The sequence below is a fragment of the Hemicordylus capensis genome, chromosome 1 (assembly GCF_027244095.1).
Source record: "Hemicordylus capensis ecotype Gifberg chromosome 1, rHemCap1.1.pri, whole genome shotgun sequence".
NCBI lineage: Eukaryota > Metazoa > Chordata > Lepidosauria > Squamata > Cordylidae > Hemicordylus > Hemicordylus capensis.
Window position 1 is genome coordinate 59,909,307 of NC_069657.1, and position 12,209 is coordinate 59,921,515.

Here is a 12,209-nt window from a genome sequence, read left to right on the forward strand (position 1 = left end):
AGCCCCACATTAACCTGGAGAAAGGGAAATATCTAGTTGAGTAGGACTCTGACCTGGGCTCTCTGTCATTCTAATTTTTTTATAAATGACTTGGATGACAGAGTACAGAGGATGATTTTCAGATTTGCAGATGACATAAACTGGGGTGGGGGGGTGAGTTGTGTGTGTGTGTGGATAGCTAATACCTTAGAAGAATCAAGATTAAAAACAGTCTCCACAGGCTCAAACCTTGGGCCAAAACCAACAAAACAAATGAAGTTGAATGGAGATTAATGTAACGTCCTGTATTTAGGCAAGAAAAACCAATGGCGCACATATACTGTAGGCCAGGGGAGATCTGGATGGGCAGCAGTTCATGCTAAAAGGATCTAAGTGCCTTAGTGGGCCACACATTAAACATAAGCAAGCATTGTGATGCTAAAAAAGGCTGCTTTAAAAAGCTTGAGGTGCATTAATAGAGGCATGGTGTCCAGATCCTGAGAAGTAATTGCTCCACTTTATTCTGCGCGGCTTAGACCTCACATAGAATATTGTGTCCAGTTTAGGGTGCCACATTTAAAAGATGCTGATAAGCTGGGGCAGGTTCAGAGGAGGGCAACAAAGATAATGAGAGGTCCGGAAACCAAGTACTATGAGGAATGATTAAAGGTGTGTGTTTAGCCTGGAGAAGAGAAGACAGAAGGGAGACATGGCATCCATCTTCAAATATGTGAAGGGCTGCCAAACAGGAGTAGGATGAGATTTCTTATCTGTTGCTACTGAGGGCAGGTCTAGAACTATAAGGTCATAGTTACAATCTGAAGTTAAAGCAGATACTAGGAAGAAATCTCTAACTGTGTAAACACTGTTTGACATTGGAACAAACTGCCTCACGCCGAGATAGGTTGTCCTTCACTAGAGGTTTTCAAGCAGAGACTAGAGAGACACCTGGCAGGGATCCTCTGAAGCCACTTCCATCTCTGAAATTCTATGATTCTATTGTCCCTTGTTGTTTCTTCTGCTAAACAAACTGCCCTCTGGACTTTTTTTCCCCAAAGGAAGTTGGAATATGTCATTGTAGCGGATTAAAGCCTTTGTCTCAGAGGAAGCTCATGTGAGGAAAAGAAATGCTGAACCATCCCTGCTGAACTGCCTGGCTAGGCTTCTCCTAAAACAATTCTGTATTATCAGTTGGTTCAAAATGCTGCTACCACTACCCTTTTTGTCTACAGAAACTCTCTGGGCTTGGGGTGGGATAACCCAGAAGGAAAACTCTCTTCATTTGGCTCTTGGACATTTACAAAAATCTTCCATGTGCAAGCCTACACATGGTGAGAAAACTGATAGCTGCTGAACATTTAAGGATGTGTTTGCACCATGGAGGTCCCCCTTCACTCACACACACACACACCATTTTCCTGAGTTAAAAACCAACTTGGAGACGCTTGAAAAAGAAAACAACTAAAAAACCCCAGTTGTATTCAATTACTACAGCTTGCTTCTGTCTGAGGCTTTTCTCAGCTTTTAGATACTGTTAAGAATACTTAGTAGGATTACAAAAATAGGTTGTCTTAATGCACGCTTAAATGTTTACAGAGGCTTTTGCAATGCCCTAGGTGTATTGAGCGTAGGTTAGTGTTTCTTATTTCATTACGTTGCAGGTAATAGAACACTATCCAAAATACGCAGAGCACACACACAAAGAAATATACGTTTCTAGTGCAAAGTCTGACTAAACAAACTTTCCCCTATATTAATCTTCCCGAAGCCAAAGCCCTGGCTCCTTGCCTTGAACTCTCCAAATTCCTGATGAGAATTCAAGCTTCCTGCCCTCCTATCTTTCAAGGATCTGCAGAGTTATTCTTCTGCAGCCAATTTCCATGGTCACATGTCTTCATGTACACCTGAATTAGAGTATTAGCTGAACATTAAAGCAACCAAGAAGAGCAAAAAAATTTACTGGCTGACTTGAGAGTTAAGGACACATTTTGGCCAGGCCTTCCAGGGTTTTTAATGTGTTGTAAATTGTTTTTAACTGCTGTAAGTGTTCGGTCTGGTTCTCCAGGGTTTTTAACTGTTTAAATGTTTTAACTGTTAATTAATTTTATGCTGTTTTTATAGTTTTGATTTTAATTGTTAATTGATTTTAATTGTTTTTACTTTGATGTAAACCACCCTGAGACATTTTTGGAAGGGCAGTATATAAATTGAATGAATGAATAAATGATATTGTTCTTTTCTTTTGGAGGTGTAGTGATCAGCCTCCCCTCCCTCTAAAGAGTTAACAAGGAGTGAACGCTTGTCTTGCCTGACATGCTGGTGAACTCCAAGGTAGCCAACCAGTACACCAGGTGAGTGGGACCTAGAGAGTGGTTTCTGGAAATTCTGGGAACAAGATGGGGGTCATTGTTGGAGAGAAGCGTGTGCAGAAAGGTTTAGTGAGGGGCATGGAGTTTTTGCTCCCTCATTGTCAAAGCCAGCATGGAGTTAGTCAGATTTTGCATTAGAAACTTATATTTCTGTGTGCATGCTTTGCATATTCCTGATACTGTTCTATTCAAGTTTACCTGCAATGTAATTAAAATAAGAAACACTAGCCTATGCTCAACTAACTAGGGCAATGCAAAAGACTCTATAAACATCTAACTAAGTGTACCTAAATGCAACCTAAACTGAAGCCTAAGACAACCTATTTTTGTAAGTATTTTTGAGTGTATTTAAAACCTAAAAGCCTTAGACAGAAACAGTCTGTAGTAATTGAATAAAACTGGGGGGGGTGTTCTTTTCTTTTTACAAGCCTCTCAGAGTTGGTTTTTAACTCAAGAAAAAAGGGAGGGCGGAAAGGGGATTTCTGTGGTGCAAAAGCATCCTCAAGTACTCAGCAGCTATCAGTTTTCTCATCATGTGTAAGCTCACACGAGGGAGGTTATTGTATTTATCCAATAGCAAAATAGATAAGAGTTTTCCCTAGGACTCCACTCCAAGCCCTGAGATGTTCAAGCTCTGTCGATAAGAGGGGTAGTGGTGGCAGCATTTTAATTCTACCGGAAACATAGATTAGTTTTAGGAGAAGCTTAGTCAGACAGCTCACCAGGGATGATTCAGCATTTTTCCCCTCATGTGAGCTGCTCTGAGACAAAGACTTTAATTCACTACAGGAAGTAATTTTTGTTCTTGAGCATGACCTTTTTGTTCCAGAACATGAAAAGAAAATACTAAGGCTGGCTTGTTTTCTAAAGGCAAGTAGTGACTTGGGTTTATTGTATTTACTTACCCACTACATTACATACTGCCTTTCTGAGAATGCCGCCCAGAGCCATTTGGATCGGGCGGTATATAAATGTAATAAATAAATAAATAAATAAATATGCTCAAGTTGGTTCACTGTTTAAAATAATGACATCATTTAATTCTATGAAAAGGGTAAAGGACAGGTAGAAAAGAGGAAACTGAGCAAATTCAAATAAGATGGTCACTGTATGAGAGTTCGGTGGGGATGGGGAGAAGCCAAAATGACAGCTGATCCTGTCATCAACTGATGGAGAGCCTTTCTGTCCATCAGTTGCTGTCCATCAGAACCTTTACCTCAGAGGTAGCCAGGTGGAATGGGGCCTATGTAGACCATTTAGAAGAATGGAAGCCAAATGGCAGTTGGCCTCAAACCAGAACCAAAGAAGAAAGCTTACTGCCTTACCTCTCCCTCTGACACAGTCAAGTGGAATAGCTGCCTAAGGAGACAACTCTGGGAATGGAGCAATCAAATGACAAGTGGTCCTAGCCAGCAGCACCAGGATCATCTTACTCTACTTTCCCTATTTTCTAAGGGGGGGGAACCCCACACACTAATTCAAGCTAGGATAATCTGCACATTTATTTACATTTATGAATTAACAAATTGATTAAATGGCAAATGATTAATCAACTGTTTAGTTGATTATTTTCTTCCTTCCTTCCTTCCTTCCTGTCTTATATTTGTACACCACCCCAAACTTCCGTCTATGGGCAGTTTACAACAACAAAACATCAAAACAATTTAAACCCACAATTCTAGTTAAAAGCTTGGGCGAATAAATGCTTTTTTATTTATCATTTGTCATTGATTGACAAAATAAAGGAGAGTTTGTTGTGTTGTAAATCCTAATGGAAAAAGGAATGTCTTTAGAGACAGCGAGAAATAAAGACCGGCTGGAGCAAACCTTTACAAAAAGGACCAGAGTCCCTGCCTCGCTTTTTCTTTAGGAGTGAGTTTGCGCCGAGGTCCACAGAGCCCTCCTGATTCCCGGTTACACTGAAACGAGCCTTAGTTTCCGGGTCTCTTTCTTTTATTCAAATATTTCGCGTTTGAAGCTACTGGCGCTCTTACACTCGGCATCGTTCGGCACCCCTTCGCTCCCCACCCCCTGCCTCGCAAGAATAAAGTCGCCCGGGAGAATAAATGTTTAGGCCCAGAAGGAAGAGCAAATAAATCTTAATCATCTCGTGGTTTTAGGGACACTTCTTCTCCTCTCCCGCAGTGTTTGGAAAGGATCGGAAACTTCTCGTCTTACAGAGGACGGGGAAAATTTTAGGGTGTTATTAAATTTTATTTTTCAGCTAATTTTCTGAAAGTTTTCCTCCTTTTGTCGTTAGATTCTCCGATACAAGGATCCTCCGATATTCTTTCGGTCAGAATGGACACTACGGGTCAATGGCAGAGTGAGAAAGTCCTTGGGGAAACTTTGTTTCTTCCAAAGCCTTTCTCACCCTTCCATTGAAGGGTGGAGTAGAGTGGGACGCGAATTCGTCGCCTTGATAGCACGCGGTTTTCTTCGCCTTCCACCCCCAAAGCCGGTTAGTGAAATGTGTGGTTTTAAGCTACATAAATAAAGTTGCCTTATACGTTTTGTAGGCGGAGTTGGCGGAAGTACGGAGACTTACTTCCGGATAAATGTGTTTAGGATAGTTAGTAAAAACGATCTAGTTTTTACCCAAATAATTTGATACACCCTCTTTTTAAAAATCATTTAAACCTCTTTTGGGCAGCTAGTCCCATTCACTTCAGTGGAATCAATGTGCTTTCAAGTAACACCTAGTTCCTACACAGAATTAGGCGCGCCTAAACCCATCGCTTTCAGTGGGCTGGGATATCTTTAATTCCGCAGAGGATCAGGCTGTTTATAGTCTTTGGACTGCTGGCAGAATGTGTCCCAGCATTAACTTCATTAGGGCAGACAGGTACTGGATTACACCTACTTATTGGGAAGGTTGCTTTCCATTGACATGACTGCTGGCACCCAATTAAAGAAATCTTAGGCAAGAACGCGTTTCAGTTGTTTAGTTGATTAATTGATTAAATCTATGGACATCTGGAGATTAGAAGGGGAAAAAAACCTGTTTTTTATAAGGAGGAAGGGCATACTTTGTTTTTATATCATGACACATGCTTGTATTCTGGCAAGCATGGCATTCCTCCTTTTACATACAGGAAGAAATACATCTTTAAGGATGAGTCTTGCTTTTTGTACTTTTTATAATCAATTGGTGAATGAAATATTGTTTTTTTTAAAAAGCGCTGCTGAACTGTTCATCAGGCAGGCACCTTTTTAGCTGATCAAAAATGTTTTGATCAAATAAACAAAATAAATAAACTCATTAATCGAACAAACTTTCCCCGAAATGAAATAAATCGGACTTCCAAGTATTTAAACTGAATTTAAATACTCAGTTGTCAGGTGCTTTAAGGGGGGGGATTGATTAACAGGCAGTGTCCAAGCTCACTAGCACGCACGCCATTAATTTGTACTGAAATACAAATTCTCCATTAATATGGAACTCTCCGGCCCATCCAATTCAACTAGAATGCTTGGTTTAGGCCTTCGGGGTCTATTTGACTGTCAAATCGGATCGTTTGACCTTCACTAATCTGTGAACACTGAGCCGGGCTGCTCCACACTCTGAAAGGCAAGACTGAGAAAGCTTCTCATTCCTTGCAAAATCCATAAATAGCTCCAGTCCACAAAGCATTGAGTCGTATTTGTTTTGGATTAGGCACACTTCCGTGGAAAGGAGTAAACTCTGTTGGAATCCATGGGATTCACTTCCCCTTGTAAAACACACTTTTTTTGTAAATACCAAAGAGATGGAATGGTCTTGAAAATGGATGGTTATTACGGGTAAAATGATTTATGGTGCGGCTCATTATTGTTGTTGTTGTTTTATTACTATTGTTGTTGCTTTAATGTGGTTGGATTTGTATTTAGTACACTGCTCTACTTGCTCTGAAGCATATTGGGTTTGAGTCATTTTTAAAAACATAATTAAATAAATAAAACATATTAGTTCCATTACTTATTATTATTATTATTATTATTATTATTATTATTATTATTATTATTATTCAGGACAATCAACTCAGCTTCAAGACAAATATGAATGCGAATACAACAAATATTTATATACTGCTTTTTAACAAAAGTTCCCATAGATATAAATACAATGCAATACAATATAATAAAATAAAAGGGCCCCAAATGCCTCACAATCTAAAAAAGAAACATAAGATAAAACACCAGCTACAGCCACTGGAGGGATGCTGTGCTGGGGATGGATAGGGCCAATTGCTCTCCCCCTGCTATATCCTATCGGAAGAGAGCTGACTGTAGATAGAAATCTCTTTCCGGAGAAGGCCCACTATAAAACTGTCATTCTAAGGGGGGAAATTGTAGCACAGTACCTGCTCCGCATGCAATGGGTCCAAGGTTCAACCCTGGCCATCTCCAGGTAGGGCTGAGAGAGACTTCTGTCTGAAACCCACTTGCAGTCCATGTAGGCAGTACTGAGCTAGATGGACCAATAGTCTGCCTCGGTATAAGGCAGCTTCCTATGTTCCTAAATTCCCCCAAACAAAACCACCCTTCCACATTCTCCCCCCCCCCCAACTCCTTTCTGAATATCAAGGTGATTCTGGTTAGACAGAAGCCCAGTCTCCTGACTGGTGAGATTGCTTGTTTGAAAAATCTGGTTCCTTCCTGGTTTCCCTGGTGAGGAACCCTCAGCAGGAAGAGAGTTCTCCTAGAGGTTTACTACCTGCTGCTCTCATTTTTGCAGCCTGCTTTGGATAATTCATAAATGTGCCAATCACCCATCTTTGGAGACAGGGAAGTATCAATAGTCTTAGTAGGACTAGGTGTAGGAAACGTTATAGCATAGCCTTCAGTGCCCTCTTAAATGGATGTCAGGTTTTCTAAGGCTATGATCCTTTGCACAGTAAGCTCGCTGAACTGAATGGGGCCTACTTCCATGTGTGTAAGGCTGGGAGCAATCCAGAGCCAGTCATGTCCATGCCAAAAGAGGATCTGAGATGTCTTGTTGCAAGATACAGAGACCAAGAGGCAATGTAGCAGTGCCTGATCATAAGCATATTTACTTAATACCCTTGAATTCAATGGGGCTTACTCTCAAGGACAAGACTGCAGTCCTAAGCATATTTACTAGGCAGTAGGTCCCATCGAACTCACTGGGAACTATTTCGGGATATATTTAGGCCACTGCACAGCCTCAGTTTTATGAGCATTTACTGACACAAATGGGTTTCTGAGTAAAGAAGCATACAAAGGGTAGGATGTAGCAGGGTCTGGTCTTTCCTAGGCGACGACTTACATCAGGGTTTCTCAGGCATGTGTCCCGGATGTTGCTGGACTACAACTTCCATCATCCCCACCCCATGATTTAAAAAATAAGCAAGACCGTGGGTGATGGAGCAAAAGATCTCTGAAGAAAATAAGTGTTGGACAGGGATGCAGATCCCCCCTCCAAGCATTTGAGGATTCCTTGCCCCCACTCATTTTACTAGACTCCCCACCAGCCCTAATGGCCTATATCTCTTCCTCCCAAAGAGTATTTTCTCCCCACCCCCAAAAAATTGAGAAGTTGCTTCTCAAGTTTTCCCTCTGTGTGCACCGCTGGATAAGAAAGCTGGGCGTAGCTATAATTGAACAAAAGGGTTCAAAGAACACAGCCCCCAGCTCCTGAGGGCCCTCCCTATTTTCTTCATTGTCTCCCTTACTCTGGGGGGCCACCCGAGAGAGGGATAAACACAGGCCCCCTCTCCCCTAGCTACACCCCTGTAAGGGACGCAATGAACCGTGGTCTAGTGGCCACAGTTAAACAATTGTCAGCCTCCTTTATAGCAATAGGATAACACTAAGATCATTTGCCTTGAGATCTATAGGGTATGAAGGGCTCTGGGTCCTGATTCGTATTATGAAAAAGGGTTCCGGAACACCATTGTCATGGAGATCTCCAGCCCGAGACTGAAGTGTTTGAAGAAACGAGGCCCATTGATTTCAGCTGTACCTAACTCCTACAACTGCAAGCACAAAGCACACTTACCTGGGAGTAAGTTCCATTGAACTCAGTGAGTGAGACTTACTTCCAGGTAAGCATGCGTAGGCTGGACATCTATTTGGGGCCGGATGGTAATTTGCAATCCTAAACACATTTGACACAATGTAGCTCTTTTAAAATGCATTGAGGGTTCAGTTAAGGATTCTCACCGTTGGGTCCCCAAATGTTATTGGACTTCAACTCCCAATAATCCCCTACCAAAGGCCACTGGGCCCGGGGGATTATGGGAGCTGGTCCAATAAAATCTGGGGACCCCGCGTTGAGGATCCCTGAGTTAGAATCAGTTCGTCTTTTCTCGCAGAAATCAACCGAATTCAACATGTCTTCTCTTGGGCTGGCTTGTGCCCACTTCCTTGGAAACCACTTCAGTGGGAAAGAGCAGGACTTCGTTTGACGGAGAAATCCAGGTCCCATTGGCCCATTCCCATTCGATCAAGACTGCAACCTGAGCTGAACACACTTGATTTGGCAGGAAATCCCACTGAAATCAATGGGGCTTTCCGAGTAGCTGAGTTTAGAATTGAGTGGGAGTTGCCCTGCGAAATAACAAGATCAGCCTTCTCCCCCTCCCGCTCCAGTGATCTCCTGCTGAGACGGGGATGCAGACTCAGAGAGATGTGTGTGGATTCTTTCCTTTTCCTTTGCTCCCGGTCCCGCAGTGCTCATACTATCGACTTGAAAACGAGGGAGACAAGGCCCCCCCCACACACACACACCGTGAGAAATCCACACTTCTCAGCAGAACCAGGGAGAGAAATAGAGACCCTCGTCCCAAGCCAACCCACCCCTCAAGTTAGGCAATCTATGCCGTGTTGCTGTTTGCAGCTGGCGTCTGTTGTGAAGTCGCCTGCCTATTGATGGCAAACGGGAAGGTGTGCGCCCCTTTCGGGGGGCTTCATTTGTCTTTCGTTTACACTGGCTCCCTTGACTAATTCCGGATTGCCAAGCAAACAGAGCAGTCTCTGCTCAGCGCACGTCTCAGTTTCCCTTCTATTAACAGGTTGATTCATGTTTATTTAGACGTGAGCCTGCAAAGCATGTGACCAGCAAAATACAGCGATAACATCCATTTTCCCAAGGAAGGCCGGGAAACGAGAATCGAGCCCGAAAACTCAAGGGAAAGACTCTTCTCTCAAATCCCAACGACGGGCTTGGTTGGACTCCTGTATGGCCAGCCCGCCAGTAAGTAACCCAGCGGCTCAGTAAATGGCCGGAGTGCCAAGGAAAGTTTTAGGCTTGGACTAAAATTCCTCATTCAGGTTTGAATTTTAAAGTGACGCTCCCGTAATATTTGGTGTACAGTCTTACCTAGTGGTTGCAGAAGCTGCGATCCTAAGCCGCTGACTTGGACGCCCCAGGGGAGACCTACTTCTATGCAAATCTATTTAGAATAGAGGTGCAAACGGTGTACTCTTGTTCATTCAAGTACCCCAGACGTCGCGAAGGAAGGCAGCTCGCAGCCGGATCCTATGTATGCTTACCCGGAAGTAAGTCACACTGTATTCAGCGAGGCTTATTCCTAGGTAAAGCATCCATAGGACTGCGGCGGTAGTTGCTAAAGTTATACACACCTAGACTCTTGCACACTTACCAGGGATGCACTGGAGATGCCCTGACGTTGAACTATAAACTAGGAAGTGTCTCGTTCAAATCTCGCGGCCTAAACCAAACATTCGCAAGGTCTGCATTGAATTCAGTGGGCTGCGTTTAACTCAATGGGACTTACTTCCAAGTCAACATACATATGCTTTGACTGCATGTAGAACTGTTCTCATTGTCAGTTCCACATGTATGGGAAGAGTCTATATTTACAAATAGATGATTGATTGGTTAGTGGTTGTTGTTTGTTTATTACATCTGTGCTGTACTTTTTATTCAGGGTTCCTCATCTACGAATAAACATGTTGCTCGCATTAAAGTTTACATATAGGAGCAGAACTGTTGGAGGAGATTACTTAAACCGGTCAGTTAATCTTCTTTGTATCGGTTGGGGGCCAATATCTCCAGGGAGCTTTGACGTTTCTATTCAAGCTTGCTTGTTTGCTTGCTTATCTATTTTATTTTATTTGGTTGGTTGGTTGGTTGGTTGGTTTTGCAGCCCAGAATAACTGCAGGTTCAAATGTGTCAAATAAGCTCCTCAGTGAAAATGATGACAACATCTAAATATTAAAAAGGAAAAGGGACAGAGCAAGTCGCCATATTTGTTCCCCAGTTCCGAACTATATTTTCCGCAACTCAGTGCATGTTAAATCCCCTCAATCTCTCTGCAAAGTGTTCCCAATCGGAGCTGGATCGTGACCACACTGGCTTCCAAGTAACTACCAATGAAATCAACCCGACCAGCAAGGCGACTCGAAGCATGTTTACTTCGAGCAATATCTCTGACAGATTTCAACAATTATTAGTACTATTAGTACAATACTTTTAGTAAGTGTGGTTAATTAAGGTTGTCATCTTATTTCAGTATCAAGCCAAGCGTGTTTAGGATCGGAATGTAAGACTGATCTGCTCAGGGAAACTACCTACTCCCCCAAAGTCCGATCCTGATCCTTTGAACCAGATTCCTTCCAGTTAGGCAGAATTTACACCTCGCTTCTAAGTACTTTTTCTTGGAAGTAAACCCTCTGAATTTCTGTGGGACTTACTTCCGAGCAAACATGGGTAGGATAGAATGGGGCGACCTATCCTTTGACGACCTAAGTACTCCTCCTATTTTAATATTTAAATAACTGGGAATTGCGAATAGTGTAGGGAGACTGCATGTCCTTTCGTTGAATTAGGTTCTGTGTGTTGTACAGAAAAGTTAAGGGTTTCGCCTAGGCATGTTCACTCAGAAGAAACCCCCACGGTGTTCAGTCGGGCGTTTTCCCCCAGGAAAGTGCATGCGATTGTTGCCTAAGAAGCCGGAATGAACATTAGAGCTTCTGCAGAGTGGGATAGTTGACTAGGGACTGTACGATTTGCTTGTCATTAACCTGAGTGGAAATAAGCAGATGAGAAAAGCGGGATCAATAGAAAAAGTAGAAGAGGGTCCTGCCGAGCTGCTGGTGGGTTTCCATCCTGCATTCAAGATGTATCTTTCAAGAGACAAAGAAGACGGGTGCAATAACATTCGGGGAAATGCTCCCCAGGAACCATCACACTGAGCTGGGCGATGTGGTTCTGCATTCTAAGAACAGCAGCGAAATCACGAGGTTCTAGAACCAGCAAGGGCTCCATTACAGGGCACATGGGAGGGGGTGAAATGGTTTTCAGGATTGTGTGTGTGTGGGGGGGGGTGTTCAAAGATTCACAGCAAGCATCAGCAGCTCTCTTAGAATGAAGATGAATCCACCGTTTAAGAACTTTTGTCCCAAAACCTTTTTTCATAGAACCAGAAATGTCGGTGCTCCAGTGGTCCTATATGGTCCCCGGGCATGGTCTCTGAGGACACATCACTCATATCTTAACTGTTGATTTGCCATGTGTTATCGAGCGTTTATAGTGGTGGCGATGCTCTTAAAACTTATTGTGAGGTGCCTGCAGGGACACTTTTATTAGAGGATGGATGGATGGATGGATGGATGGATAGGTTGGGTAGATTGTCGTCCATCTGTCCATCCATTCACCCGCCTGGGACCCCTTGTATGTGGCCTTGGAGTCCATCCACGATGGAAGAATGGCAGGATATAAGAATGGCGGGACCGCCCTGCTGGATGGCACCTTGGGGAACCAGATGCGAAAACCAATCCCCCATCTCTTTCTGCTTCTCCCTCACCTGGCCAAGAGAAAGGTAAAAAGCAAGAGTTCTTCCTTTTGCTTTGGGTGGGCCAATGCCCATGGTCCCTTTCGCCCTTTTGAAGAT